General features: G+C 43.8%; 1 pseudogene; it reads left to right on the forward strand.

Annotated features, from left to right (window-relative positions):
* Window positions 1-13,612: 13,612 nt before the first annotated feature.
* Window positions 13,613-15,489, forward strand: part of LOC123055722 (uncharacterized) — a 38,520-nt pseudogene continuing 36,643 nt past the window's right edge.

Genomic DNA, 15,489 nt, shown 5'->3' on the forward strand with positions numbered 1-15,489 from the left:
ATGGTGTGCGTGCATTCCGAGGTGTTATGGGGACACGAGATGTTTGACTCGTCCAGCTGCCTCCCATTATAGTTGTCCAGCTGTGCTGCCTCCGAGCGGAGTCTTTTACGTGCCTATCCTGCCTCACATACTTTCTGTGAGGCACGGTTATACATGCTGAAAAGCATGCTCGTGCTTCTGTGTTTTTTAATCACATTTTTAATCAGATATGGTTGGGTGTTTCTTTAGGAGAGGACCGGTGATGATGTTATTAGATGCACGGTCGTTGTAACAGGAGAGGCATGGTCGATATGTCGGGGGATGCAAATTGACGGGAGGCATGTTGGTTGCTAATGAGAGGCACGTTTGCATCTGAAATCGAGTCACGGTTCGTGACTTTGGTATTGCAATTTTTTTTCAGGCAGTCGTTGACCCAGGGGAGTCACTGTTTTTATGTACGCTGGCTTCAGGCGGGAATATGTATGATAGCCCACGGTTATATGTATGTCAGAAGCATGGACGTGCTTTTGTTTTGTCAATGTTTCTGGTGGTACGCAGACATGGTGCGTTGATGTTAGTGAGGTTTGTCTTTAACCAAAGTGGATGCACGCGTGTGGCTTTTGTTCTGGCGAACCGTGCTTCTATTTTTGTTCACTCCCAGTGTAGTATTTGTACGACAGGGTCATCTCGTTTGTCTCTTCGCATTGTTCTCTCGGTCAAAAGATGTGCTGGTGACCGATGGGATGGCTATTTATTGTTAGTATTTATTGTGCCAGATACCGTGCTAGAGTTAACCTAGAGGCTCCTCGATTACAGCGTGGCAGTCGTGAGTTTTGAAGTGCATGGTTTCACGAGCTGCAGAAGCACAATCGTCCATTCACCGTTTCCTTAGCAATTAAATGGGCGCATGGTAACTGAGTCGTCTCTCCCCAAAGGTTAAGTAGTGGTCTATTCCTGGAGGTTATCGCGTCTTATTCCCTCCAGAGAAGTGCAGGTAGCTCCCGTCATCCTCGCCTCGTACGAGAAGCACAGTCAAACTCCATTGTCGTCTCAGCCTCGGTTCCATGGACGACTTCAGGAACACTACTGAGCGTCTCTTTATAGATGCTGATGGTAATACCAAGCTCGATGTGTTGTACACCAATGAGCCCCACAAGGTGGAGGAGATTCTTACTCTCTATGAGGAATGGCTGCGTGAGGACAGGTACAAGTTTGTTGGTCTTGATCTGGAGTACACACGAGAGGATTATTTTGATCGTAGTAGAAAAGTTGCCGTTATGCAACTGGCGATGCGCAAGCATGTTCTTGTTTATCACTTGTGCAAGGCCAGGACGGAGTGCGCTGCTCTGAAGGATTTCCTTCGGAACAAAGGTATAATTTTCGCTAGTGTCGACGTCAGGAACGATAGGGATGTTCTCGCAAACAGTTACCTCAAAATCCCAAGAGAGTGTCACATCGACCTTCAAGAGGAGCTCATGATCAAAGGAGGCAATCTAAGGGATTCAATGGCAGATTTGGCAGGAGCCGTCATAAACAAATCTTACTTGAGTATGAAGTCGTCTTTTCCACAAGGTCTGCATGACTACTGGGAATGGAAGCCGCTTTCCCTTGAACACCTGAAATATGCGGCAATTGTAAGTGAAAATTTCGTCTTTATATTTTTGTTTTATTGCAACAATAGTACTTTTTCCCCTTTACGTATATCTTCATTCTCATCCGCTTTTTATTTTAGGATGGGTATGTCAGCTACGAGCTCTACCGCCGAGTTCTGTCTATGAAGGACATGATGCATCCTCGTTGTCTTCCCGACCCCGGACGCCGTTGATGCTTTTGAGCAGAACTCCAATTGAGTAGAATGGTCCCGGTGGTCTGAGCAGAATGGACTCCTGGAAGACTTTCATTTCTTTTTTTGTATAATTAATGAGTACTTTTAGTTCAATCCTATGGAGTACCGTCTCATGTTATGTGAATATAATTTCTTATGTTTTTTCATGTTACAAGTTCATTGTTGACGTTTGCGCGAGTTCATGTATATTTAGAGAACCTGTTGAAGTGGCGCATATGTATTGTTTGGGAGAAGCGCGTTTTGTGTTTGGCTTTTATTCAGTGCCGTTTGTTTGTGTTTGTATTGTTGTCTTTTACACGTTCGCACAAGAGAGGCACGTCTGCTAACGTATGAGGCAACATTTTAGTTTCGTGTCTTTGTGTGCTTTAGGACCGTGCCTCGAGAATCCGGGCATCCGTGTATGTTCAGGCTTCACTTCCGTGGCTTCTTTTCGTCTATGCATGTACATCCGTGACACACGCCATGTCTGTAACGTGCTGGTTTCACACGGCAGTTCCTCTTGACACTACACAACCGTGCCTTTGCCACCACTCTTTTGTGCGTCCAGGTTGTTTGTACCCGTGCTTCAATAACTATGAGAAGCCGCAATTCCGTGCCTGTATACGCTTTAATTCAGTGTCTCCTGTACGTGCATTTGCGTGTCTCAGGCGTCATGATGGCTGTGACTCTACGTGCCTCTGGTGCCAGACGCCTGTCCGTGAGGGGACGCATATGTATTGTTTGGGAGAAGCGTGTTTTTTGTTTGGCTTATATTCACCGCTGTTTGTTTGTGTTTGTATTGTTGTGTTTTACACATTCGCACAAGAGAGGCACGTCTGGTAACGTACGAGGCAACATTTTCAGTTTCCTGTCTTTGTGTTCTTCGGGACCGTGCCTCTAGAAGCCCGCATCCGTGTCTGTGGAGGCTTCACTTCCGTGGCTTCTTTTCCGCTATTCATGTACCTCACGTGACACACGCGATGTCTCTATGTGGTGGTGTCACACGGCAGTTTCTCTTCAGACTACACAACCGTGCCTCTGCCACCACTCTTTTGTGCGTCCAGGTGGTTTGTACCCGTGCCTCGAGAACGCCAATTCAAAGCCGTACCTGTGCGACAAAAGTCGCAATTCCGTGCCTGTATACGCTGCAGTTCCGTGCGTCCTGTACCTGCATTCGCTTGTCTCAGGAGACACGCTGGCTGTGACTCTACGTGCCTGTGGTGCCAGATGCCTGTCCGTGAGGGGATGCGGTGGCTGTGACTCGTCGTGCCTGTGCTTCTACACGCCCGTGCCTCTAGACACTTTAAAACTGTGGCTCTTTCACTTCTACCGTTGATTCGCTGCTTGTATTTGATGTATCCTCATGTGATACACGTCACGTGTCTATGTGTCTGCGGTGTCACATGGCTGTCCCTCTTGAGAGTTTGCAACCGTGCCTCTCGAACAGAGTGTTCTTACCGATGCCTCTGCCACCTCTCTTTTTTGCATCCAGAGGATTTGTATGCAGAGGATTTGTATCTGTGCCTCGAGAATGCCAATTCGAAAACCGTGCTTGTGCGTCGGAGAAGCTGCAATTCCATGTCTGTACGCAGAGGGTGTCTAGCCGTGGCTCGAGAACGTTAATTGCAAGGCCGTATTCGTGCCTTGCCAAGCCGAAGCACGTGCCTGTAGAGGCTACGTTTCCGTGCCTTTGTTGCCTGCATTCACGTGTTTCCGGCGAGTTGCTGCCTGTATCTCTACGTGCCTGTGGTGATACCCGTGCCTGTGGAATAGACATGTATGTGCGTCGTGTGCCTGCATACCCGTGCCTGATAGACACGTATGTGCGTCTTGTGCCTGCATACCCGGGCCTCACCTGAAACCAGCCTTGACTATCGAGGGACAGATGTTGTGAATCTAGCTAGATGAGGCACGGATGAGTTTTGGCCTTCGGATCTAAGGTGTACGGCTGGCTGTTTGTTTGCTTCATTGGATTCTTCCGTTGGTGGTCTTTGTTCAAAGGAGGAATTGATGACCGATGTGCCGGCTGTTCGATGTGACTATTCAGTGTGTCAGTTACCGTAAAATAAAGTTAGAGGCTCCTCGATTTCTCCACGGCATCAAATATTTGTGCACAGCCGTGACTTTACGAAGTGCATGGTTTTATGAGCTTCGGAAGCACAACCGTCTATTCGCTGTTCCTAGTTCACACGTTAATGCGCATTGTAACTCAAAGGTCCCTCGCCAAGGTTAAATACTGGCCGTGTTTGTGAGGTCTTCACGTCGTATTGTAGCCACAGAACATCAGTCAGTTCCCACCCTCCTCGCCACTCCCCAACCTTGTCGCAGGGTCTTAGGAATCTCCATTGGCACCTTGCTGCTCGTTGCCATGGACGACTTTTTGAACACCACCGAGTACCATCCTATAGTTGCCGATGGTAACACGAAGCTCGACGTGTGGTACACCAACGAGCCTGGCAAGGTGGAGGAGATCATTGGCTTGTACGAGGACTGGTTGCGCGAGGAGAAGCACAAGTTTGTTGGTCTCGGCATGGAGTTCACGCGAAAGGATTGTTACGGGCGTAGAAAAGTCGCTGTCATGCAACTGGCTATGCGGAATCATGTTTTGCTCTATCACTTCTGCAGGGCCAGGACGGAGTGCCCTGCCCTGAAGGATTTCCTTGAGAATAGAGGTATAACTTTCTCTAGTGTGGGCGTCAGGAATATTAGAGATGCTCTTTTTCAAGATTTCATCAGAATTCCAGAAGGGTACCACATCGACATCCAAGAGAAGTTTATGATCAAAGGCGGCGAAGAAAGGGACTCCATGGAGGACTTAGCAGGAGCCATCATTGACGAATCTTATTCGAAGCTGGAGTCATCTTTTCCAGAACTTCTTCGTCACTACTGGGATTGGAAGCCACTTACTTTTGATCACCTGAAATATGGAGCTACTGTAAGTGAAGATTTCATTTTCGTTAGTTTCTGCCTTTGTTGCTAGAACAGTACTTGTTTTTTTGTATATTCATGTTTTCATTTGATTTTCCTTTAGGAAGGGTATGTGAGCTATGAGCTATACCGCCGGTTTCTGTCGATGAGGGACATCCTGCATCGTCGCTGTCTTCCTGATCTCAGATGGCGAGGACGTTTCTGAGGAGTAGTCCAGGTGGAAGTGCTGGCAAGATGGATTGTGTGATGAATTGGTTATTTGATAGTTATTGTATGGGGTAATATTACATAGACTGATGAATTTGTAATTGTGGTTGTTTTATTTTGAACCGGATGGAGTTGACTAGTTTGGAAATTTAAGTTTATTTTCGTTCCATTATGTTTTTCTTGATTGGGTGCCTTCAAGAATATTTTCCTCTATGATTTGTTGCTACGAGTTGGTATAAGATGAGATGTATTAAGGGGAGCACTCAGATGTGCACTTTCGTGATTCTAGGCAGCGCACAGTCGTCTGTTCAGGGAGGCATTGTTTTTGTTTTAGGCAAGGCACGCTCTGGTCTTATTAGTTTGCTAGCTTCTTCACTGACAGGTAGGGGCTTTACTTTTGCTTTGTGTTTGTATTGTGTTTGGCACGGTTGTTTTTATATTGAATATATGGTTGTGGTTGTGTGTTTGAAATGTTTTTATGCAGAGCTTGAGTGTGTTTAAGATTATTCAGATTTTCTCACTTTGCTGTCTGTTTCAATATATGTTGTCTGTGTCAGTATATGTTGTCTGTTTTAGGCACGGTAATCCAGTGTGATACTTGCTGTGGGAGTATTGTGTTATCGACGGTTGCGTTTCTGTGTTTCTATTATTGTGGTGGTACTTTGATTTTGAAAGGCATGGCCGTGAAGGCATTGGATGCATTGTTGTATGTTTGGTAGAGGCGTTATCCTTCCTTTGGGTATTAAATTCGGAGAGGCACTGCGTTATGTTAGTATGAGTCACTGTCATGGTTGTATGTTCTGTAATATTTCTAGTTAGTCTGCTAGTGAAGTCACGTCTGTCTAGTTAGTGGAGGCATGTGCTATGTTATGTTGAGTCAGAGTTCTGTCTGTTGTTCGCAAATGCTTTCTCTTACACGTTCGCTCGGAGAGGCACGTCTACGATGTTACTCAAAGGCATGGTCGTGCCTTTCTTTCGAAACGTTTGCTTTCACTTATTTGCTGAGAGAGACTCGTCGTTGAAACTTGTGAGGTCACGGACCTTTTACAGTTGAAGTCACGGTCGTTCTTCTGTTTTGGTATTTTTTCAGTTTAGTCGTCTATCACAGAGGATGGTTCTTCTTTCGTTAACTTGAGCCACGGTCGTGCTTCCATGACTCATTTGGCTTGGAGAGGGACCGGTGTTAAGCTGTCGAGAGGGGACGGTCCTGTGTTAACTGGTGGCGCACTTGTGTGTGTCAGCTTAGTTGTCCGTGGTAAGAGAGGCACGTTCTACGTGGATAAGAGGCACGACAGTGCCTCTGTGACCCGGATTACTGGAGGTGAGTCATTTAGCTCCTTCGTCAGATGCTTACGAATTGATAGTGTTTTTCCTCTGTGTTTCAATTGTTTCTTTTATTATGTCTTATTGAAGTGAGTGGTGTTCTAGTGCAAGGAAGTGATGTGTTGAATATCATGTTTAGAACTTTTGGAAAAAATATGATTCTTATTTGTAAATGTTTGCTGTTCAGGAATTTAAGACTTGACCATTTGAACGCACAGCTGTGTTTAACGGGATCCATAGCAGATATCTTGGACGGACACAAAAATAGGTGAAACATTGTTGTGATTACATATGAGTCGATATGGCTGGCTGAAACAATGTTCGGATGGCTCCAGCTAAATTAAGGCACATTTAAGCAGTAGTCATCTTCTTCCAACTCTTCTTCTTTCGCGCCGGATATTGTGCTTGTCGAGGACGATGCTCAGTGCCTCAAATACATGGCCTGTGTTGTGGTTGGATGTTATCATTTTGTAAGTTAGTTGTTCTCTCATCGGTTTCACATGGATCTGCAAACACATAACCGTGCAAATTAATAAAATTTATTGTAAAACTTAATGTTCAGCTGGCTTGGATGAACGTATGTTGATGTGTTGTCAATGAGAGTGAACTTACATTATTGATAAAAAATGAATTATTATTCAAATTAATGAGCGGCATCAAATGCATGGTGTAAATAGCACTGTCATCCCTGAAAATTGAGAGCATTAATGTCTGTGATTAGAAGGTGAACAGTAGGTATGGGATGTGTAGTGGAACAAAAAGATGCATGGTTTAAATGAGGTAGAGCTACAGTTAAAAGAAACTTACTCTCTGTCTGAGTTACATACACTCTGCACAGGTTTGACATGAAAGGAGGCCATGGTGTGAGGATAGTTGTTGTAAGCAGAATGGTAAGCTCTCTTGAAGTTTTCGATGACAATGTCCGAGTGTTCCTTTATACCGTCGCAATTGATATAAGGACACAGAATTTCGAAGCGACGCATTGCAAGATTCACGATGATGAGGTAGATAAAATGTGGATCCTTTCTCACAGGTATTAAGACCTAAAACAATTAACAGGGAATAATATCATTGTAACAAGAAAAACTTGTAGAATCAAAGACGAACACTGGGCAGATAGAGTGAGTAGGGTGAACTCACGATGTTACATTTGTTGGGCAGCCTGTACCCAATAGTTTTTTCCACAATGTGTTCCTTGAGTAGTTCTGTGCTTGCTCCTAGAACTTTAAATTTATCCTGCAGAAAATTGAAGCTGTGTCACTCAGTGTGGTAGTAGTAGTAAATGTGGTTTGTTATTATTATTTATGAGAAGCAAGAACTTACAGAAGCGTCCATGTACATTATATGCTTGTGCACAAATGCTGGCGTTGCGTAGAATTGTTCTTTCATCAGCAACGCTGAGTAAGCATCGACCACGAATGAGTTGATATATCCGTATACCTTCATTGACAAACCTAAAGTTCGATGATCGGCCCAACGTCGATCGACGGAGAATATCCTCTTGCTGTAAAAAACAAATGAATTTTAAATCGTAAGATTTTCTTTTTTAACATAAGAGGAAATGATTAGTATTCAATTTCAATAGTAGAAGAATCGAGCCGAAACACTTGAATATGATAGCTTCAGGCAGAATATATTGCATTAGTAAACGAAGGGACCAAAACTTTACTGTAACAGGAACAACGAATTCATTACCTATCATTTTGCTTGATACCTGGCGTATTGTCGACGATTGTTTCATACACTTCTTTCTCCTCGTTTGTGGAATCTCTTATTTCCAAAAGTTGGCAGTGATCTTGATGGTCATTCCCTTGGTCAGTGAATCGAGTCTGTTCTAGCTCAGAATGATGTTGATGAGGCTGGAAGACATGACCACCGGAGTTCAATTGACCATTACTAATTTGCAGACGACCCTCATTATAATTGTTGTTTCTTTGGAACATTAGGCGTTGTGGTTGGTGCTGCATGCGCAGTTCTAATGTTCTGACAGTTGGATCACCGGTTGAGCTTGAAGGAATATCTGTTGGAAAATGCTGGAGAGGATGGCCGGAATACTGCATGCTGTTGAACTGTTGTTGCAAGGCACTGTAACTTTGCCCATTAGACCCGCCTCTGTGTGGTTGCTGATTGTTCTGCTCTTGAGGTTGGCGTTGTTGGCACCGTGTAGTGCTGTTATTCTGAGCATCATTGTGTTGGGGGTAGTGGGCATCACGGACAGTGGTTTGTTGCTGGTACTGCTTGTGACTTTGGTTGTTCATCGCATATGGTGAGCGCTGGCTTTTGTTTGAACCGCCGTTATTCTGAGCACCAGGATGTCGGTAGAAGTGGTTTTTGATACTAGGAGCTGGTTGGTTGTAGTGTTGGGACAAGGGAGTTGCTGGTAAACTTTGGGACAAGACAGTTTGAGTTAAACCTGTAGAGTATGACGTATCAAAGGCCTGTGTGAGGTGGCTACCGCCTGACATTGATCCTGATCTGCTGGGTATAGGTGGCTCTGGATAGTTAGAAAGGGAAGATCTAGCTGACGAGCTTGAATTCTTGGCCAAGTGTGAGACAGTATCAGGTTGGCATTGTTGTGATGCTACTTGGTTATGAAAGGGTTGTTTCTTTTTTTGTTCAATGACTCTGTCAAGTTGTTCATAGATAGATGGGTCAGACCATATTTGATCATCATCAATGAATCCACAATTAAGGAGGCCTCTGTGGTTGTCAGCTTGTAGAGACTGGTTGTTTGCAGTTTCTGTTGAATTATGTGGAGGCTCCAGTATCCTAACTCTTTTCATAGGAGGCGCTGTACTCTTGTTACCTGGATCTTCTGACTGCTTTAAGGACCTCTTGTGAGCTGCCATTTGTGGTTCCGGTTCTGGCGGATGTGCGCTTGTGGTAATAGGGACGCTGTCTGTGGGATCAATAGGTGGTTGCTTCGTACACTGTTCATGTTCTTCTGCAATGTTATTGTCTTCTGCATTGACAGATGGTGCAGCAACCAGTGGAGCATCACTAGTGGATGGAATTGCTTTTCCCGTGTCCAGTACTGAGCCAGAACCGCTGGCAGAATCACTGGGGACTTCTACTGTAGGAGCAAGGGAGGAAGTAGCTCTTGTGCGTTCTGTTTCAGCAATGTTCTTCTCGTCACTCAAAGTTGAAACAAGATGGACCTTATCTTCCTGCAGCGAAGAAGAACGTTGTCCAGTGACATTGTTTGATTTTTGTGCAGGCTGGGATACAGTGAGGCTCTTTGTGTTGGTTGAAGAGTTGTTGTGAGCGCTATCAGAACCGCTGGACCGTGCAGTAGTTGGTGACGTTTTCCCAACGTGATAAACAGGTGCTCCAAGTGTATCTGTTGAGATTGGATCAGTCAGTAATTGTTTGTCAACCGCAGAGTGCGAGGCTGATGTTTCTGTTGCAGTAGGTTTTGCTGTTTCCTCCAAGAGTTTTTCCAGTGGGCTTGTCAGAGAGTTGTGGTCTGCAGATCCTCCAGCAGAATTTTGGGTTTCAATCGGTACAGAACACTCAGATGAATTTTCACCTGTCATTATAATTGCCCCGCTCTCCAGCATCTCGGATGTTGACACGAAGGGCTCATGGACCGGCAAGCCATCAAGGCAGTTGTGCAGATGGTTATGCACTTTGTCCAGATGAATCTTGGCTTGTTCATCAATGTCCTCTTTGTTGTGGTCGATCCTGTTCACTTCCAGTAGCAACTTAATCTGGGTTGATGATTTTAGGCGTGAAGATAGACGAATTTGGGACTGCTCTTTGTCGTACGGATTCTGGGATTCTGGGTCAGGGGTATCGCAGCAACCCTTTAAATTTTCCAGGGAGTATGATGTGGCGTGAAGGACACTGGTTGAGCCACTGCTGGAAGAACTTTGACTGCTTGTCGTGCTAGAACTTGGAAGCGTAGAATATGTTGAAGGGAGTGATGAAAAAGTTTCTTTTTCATTTGAGTTGTCCTGTTGCAAGTTACAATAAACGCCCTGGTCTCTGGTCTTGGTTTCTTTTGCACTAAGATCCCTACCAAGTGAAAGGAGCTTCTCCAATTTCTGCTCGAGAACTGGTTGAAACCGCGAGAAAAGTTCTGTGTACATTTCATTGATAACTTTGGCAATTTTCATCTTGGCCTGGAATTGAAAAAAGATTTATTAACACCGAGAATGAAAAGAAGTTATTAATACCGAAAATGAAAAATATCTTGTGAACTACTGTACGTTGTGTCAATAATTGCAGAAAGGGCATGGAATAATGTGCGCAGAAGGACACATGGTGTGCTGCGGGAAGCGCGGCTAACAAAGTCCATGAATCATGGTGAACACATTCCTTGAAAGAGCACAGTCGACCTACCGTACGAAGCATGGTTGATCTACCATCGTAGGGAAGCAGTGCTATATTTAACACAAAGGCACATCTAACGTACTATAGGAAGCACTTCTATATTTAACACAAAGGCACAGTTAACGTACTATAGGAAGCACTTGTAGTTTTAACACAAAAAGCACAGATGACGTACTATAGGGAGCACTTCTATATTTAACACAAAGGCACAGTTAATGTTCTATAGGAAGTACCTGTAGTTTTAACACAAAAGCACATGTAACGTACTATAGGGAGCACTTCTATATTTAACGCAAAGGCACAACTAATGTATTATAGGAAGCACTTCTAGTTTTAACACAAAAGCACAACTAACGTACTATAGGAAGCACTGTTAGTTTTAACGCAAAGGCACGGGTAACGTATTATATGAAAGCACTTCTAGTTTTAACACCAAAGCATAGCTAACGTACTATATGAGGCACTTGTATATCTAACACAAATGCACAGTTAACGTACTATAGGAAGCACTTTTATATTTAACACAAAAGCACGGCTAACATATTATAGGAAGCAGTTCTGGTTTTAACACAAAAGCACAGATAACGTCCTATAGGAAGCACTTTTATATTTAACACAAAAGCACAGCTAACATACTATAGGAAGCACTTCTATATTTAACACAAAAGTACGGCTAACGTCCTATAGGAAGCACTTCTGGTTTTAACATAAAGGCATAGCTAAGGTACTATAGGAAGCACTTTTATATTTAACACAAAAGCATAGCTAACGTACTATAGGAAGCACTTCTGGTTTTAACACAAAAGCAGAGCGAACGTCCTATAGGAAGCACTTCTGGGTTTAACACAAAAGCACAACTAACGTACTATAGGAAACTGTCTGGATTAACACAATAGGACATGTATGTGTTTCGTAAAAACTTAGGGAACATCATTTCAAACATAAAATCAGGTGTAGAAGCTGGAAATCACTTACGGAACAAAGTTTTTCTTGAGGCACAAATTCTTCTATGTAGGCTTCTAGTCTGGGACTCATTTGAAAAAATGGCGCCTGAACGCCAGGCGGTGGTTGGAAAGGCGTGCGCCTAATGTCTTTCAGCTGCCATGTGGAAGGAAAGAATTACAGTCAAGTCAAATTAATACATGGCAGCTAAGTCATTATGTTGAGTCGAAAAGTTCGCCAAAGGAAAATGACGAAAAGTTGACTCACCGTGTGTTTCCCAAAAATCCCGTCCTCTGTTGACAGGCTGTCTATGTTAGCATAATTCTTAATGGCCTCTGTGTCCCACATGACAAGTCTTGCAGGAGTGTCAGGTTCCAGGTCCATAATCTTCGTATCCAGGTACTCAAAATACATTATATGCAAGTGGGGAAGAGGTAAACATTAATCATGTTCTTGTAGCTGCTTGTGGGTATAAATAAGTGTACAAGTTAGTGAACGAACCACTGGAATCAGGAGGCAGCCACACAGGGCGCCTGCGAATCCTTTGTCCTTGAAGGTCTGGAGTGATGTCACCAGTTTCTCTGTGACAGCATTGGACCAATCATATGATGATATGTTACTTGCTGGTCCTTCTAGAGCAGCTAAATAGTCGGGGCTAATGCAATCATATGTCGTTGGGCATAGAAATACCGATGTTGCAAACATCACGAAAACCCGTTGAAACACTTCTCATGTCAGCTCTGGGGTTATGAGACCAGTTAACTCTCTGATGTTTGGAGCGTGCCCAGCACACCGAGTTTCAGACTTAACCTGACATCTGAAAGCTTCTGAGCATTTTCTAGGGATAATCTGCCCGCCCAGTGGAATTCCTAAGATCCGGTGCACGGTGTACGTGTTGATAAGGAATCTATATCCACTAGGCAGTATGAAACACCTGGAAGGGCAATCAAAATAGCGGACAAGCCAGCGAACGAAACACCTTGGAAGCTCGCGACAGCACAGATCTAGAAGGTATCCAAAACCAATATCTCTGACAAGTTGTTTTTGTGGTTCTGTTAGCTTTTCACAGACAGAAATGAATTTCCAGAAGCTAAGTTTTGTGCTGAACTCTTATTTGTATTCACCCATTGTAGCAGCTCTGTGGACAAAGATAAGAAATGACCTTTAGCAAATGTATTGTTGAACCACATGCTTTTCTGGCAGAAGCTTACATATAAACGCCGAGTCAGCAAAACAGAGATAAATATTTAAGCTGTGATTAAAAATGCAGCTAGAATGAGAGGCATTGATTTCCAAAGAAATTTCAGCGACACACGCGAGATGCATGATAAAAAAACACCTACTTCGAGGCAGCAAGCTGTTTCTTTGTCCTGTACTCCTCAACAAGCTTTTTGTGCGCTGCATGTTTTAACTCGATCCTTAGTCTCTCTGTCTGTAGTTGGTCATGAACCATGAAATCTTGGGTGACAATCTCCGTGCCATCGACAGACTGAGACTGAGTCTCCGACAACTATGGGGTGGAGTCCATCTCATCGAACTCTACATAAGAGGTCATGAGACGTCATCGTTACCAGGTCAGCTATGTAAGACAGTTGTTAGCACTGCATGTGAGACCATCGTCAACAGGTTGGTTAGCTAAGATGGGTTCTAACTCTGAGTTAGTAACTGCTTTGCAAAAACGGACGTAAATCCTTTGGATCTCTGCTATAGATTGCGGATCTATACAAATAATTTGACTTGTCTCTAGTTGGTTAGCTAAGACGAGTGCTTAAGTTTTGCATGGCTGGAGATATAACTCAAGTTAGCAAAACCACGGTGCAAGCATGCAGTTGGCATGGTTAAAGTGAGGTTAGCTGAGTCCTAATTTTAAATCCATAACCCCTCTGCTGTTAAGACGGCGCAACAGTTTGAGCACAGACCAGCTGAAGATAATTGGATTCGGAACCGATATTCAAATCGCGCCCCACCTGCTGTGTTGCGCACATGCGGTGTGTACGCAGCCCGCGGAATTGCTAGCACCAGTATTTTTTTTTTCAAACGTTGAATCGGTGGCATAATCGTGGTGAGGATGCAATGGATTACCTGAACAGGAGATCCACGACGAGTGAGATGAAGGAGACCGATAATTTTTCAGTGACGAGCGAACTCTGCGGAGGGATCAGGATTGGCTTTCCTTTGGAGAGCTCGCCTGTCGCCACCGATGCTAGATGGAGAGAGATCTGGAACTCATCTGCGGACGACCCCACAAGTTAGTCAAATACTTGGAGGAACTATTTGAGAGCCCACATGTCAGTATGAGTTTGAAGTCCACCTACCACATTTTCTCACCTCAGATGGAGGTACTCCTCGTAGGACTCATATAAGGCCGACCCCACAAGTTAGTGAGAGACTTAGAGGAATTAGTAACTGAGAGCCCACTTGTCAGTGTCGTCGACAGTCAAGTGAAGTCGACCTACCACATCTCGTTACGCCCAAGAAACATGCCCATCTTCTCATGCACACAAAAAACGAAGTAGCCTCTCTCTTTCTTTCTCTCTCTCTCCCTCTCTCTTTCTCTTTTCTCTCTCTCTGAGATTCAAAATCATTGAAGGGGATCACTGAAAAACTGCAGGGAAGCAGACCCCCCCACAATTTAGAAAGGTGTGACTTCCGAACAATCAGCGCATAAGATTCGGCAATCAAAGGTTAGTAAAAAATTTATCAACGCACCTTTTGCGTGGCGATTCCTGATACACGATATTCAATTCGTTGATGAATTTGTTGTGGTCGGGATTCATAGAATAAAACTGTTTAGTTTTACACTGTAGCTTTGATTTGCGTTTGTTTTTTGTTTTGTATCCTCTCGTCCTTGTAATACGAGGTTGTTACTTTTGTTAGGTTTCATGGTTATCTTTGTGTTAAGTGTTGCACAAGCAAATTAGCATCAGAGGATCTCACTTTGGTTGAGGTTGTAGTTTAATTAAAAATTAATGTATGTATATATTTATATATGTTAATTATATAGAACTAAAAATATATCTCTGTTGATATCGACTTCGAAAAGTTTCAACACTGATACTGCAGGTTTATAACCTTTATATTTATTACGTCTCTTTTTCAGGGCAGATGTTCAGGAGTGCGTCATCTGGTCAGGACAACAGGGGCGGTCGGTCTTTGAATGACATCGACAATCATTATGGGAGGCAGGTAATAGTAAGGCAGTTGAACATTAGTGTTTGGTCTTTTATTTCTGGGACGTTTGTTGTCAAGGTGTCACCACTAAGAACACCAAATAGTAGATCATTAACAACAACAAAAATGATTTATATATCCTGGATGAATGCTGTAATATCTGTTTATCCTGTGCATCTACTCTGCAGTTGAGTATCGAGAGGTGGAAGAAAAAAATTACTACAAAATGAGAAGAAGATCAAGGATGCAGATGCTGTCAAACACACACATGCCATGCAGGCTGGAATAATTGCAGTCAAGAGTGAGATACAAGTTCTTGGCAAACGCCCCAACCAGGAGCATGGTGTGCAACAAACACCTGCCAAGAGGAGCATTCTAAGCAGCACAGACTCCACTAAGCAGATTGTGCAGGTAACAACGAAAACTTCAAACGCTCGTTTTAACGTACGTGGTAGTTTTAGTCGCACGTGCCTCTAATTATTTTTTGGTTTGAAGACACAGATGCCCACAAAGGCGCAGAGCGGGCGTTGTGACGGCCCAGCGTTTGTAGGCGGTCATAATGAAGAGGTGCAGGGTAACCGAATTTCCTTTGATGCAAGCAGAAGGATCATTGGCAACAAAAGCATTGGTGTTCAAGGATTCGGTACGGTTTGCACAAGCAAGAAGAGCCCAGCGACAAAATCAAACATAGGAGCAATAAGCTCTACCATACAGCAGCATCAGAAAGCAATACAGGTGACAGCATGTACGAACGTGCAACAACATTTAAAGCAAATGTA

Source organism: Triticum aestivum, chromosome 2D (assembly GCF_018294505.1).
Source record: "Triticum aestivum cultivar Chinese Spring chromosome 2D, IWGSC CS RefSeq v2.1, whole genome shotgun sequence".
Lineage (NCBI taxonomy): Eukaryota > Viridiplantae > Streptophyta > Magnoliopsida > Poales > Poaceae > Triticum > Triticum aestivum.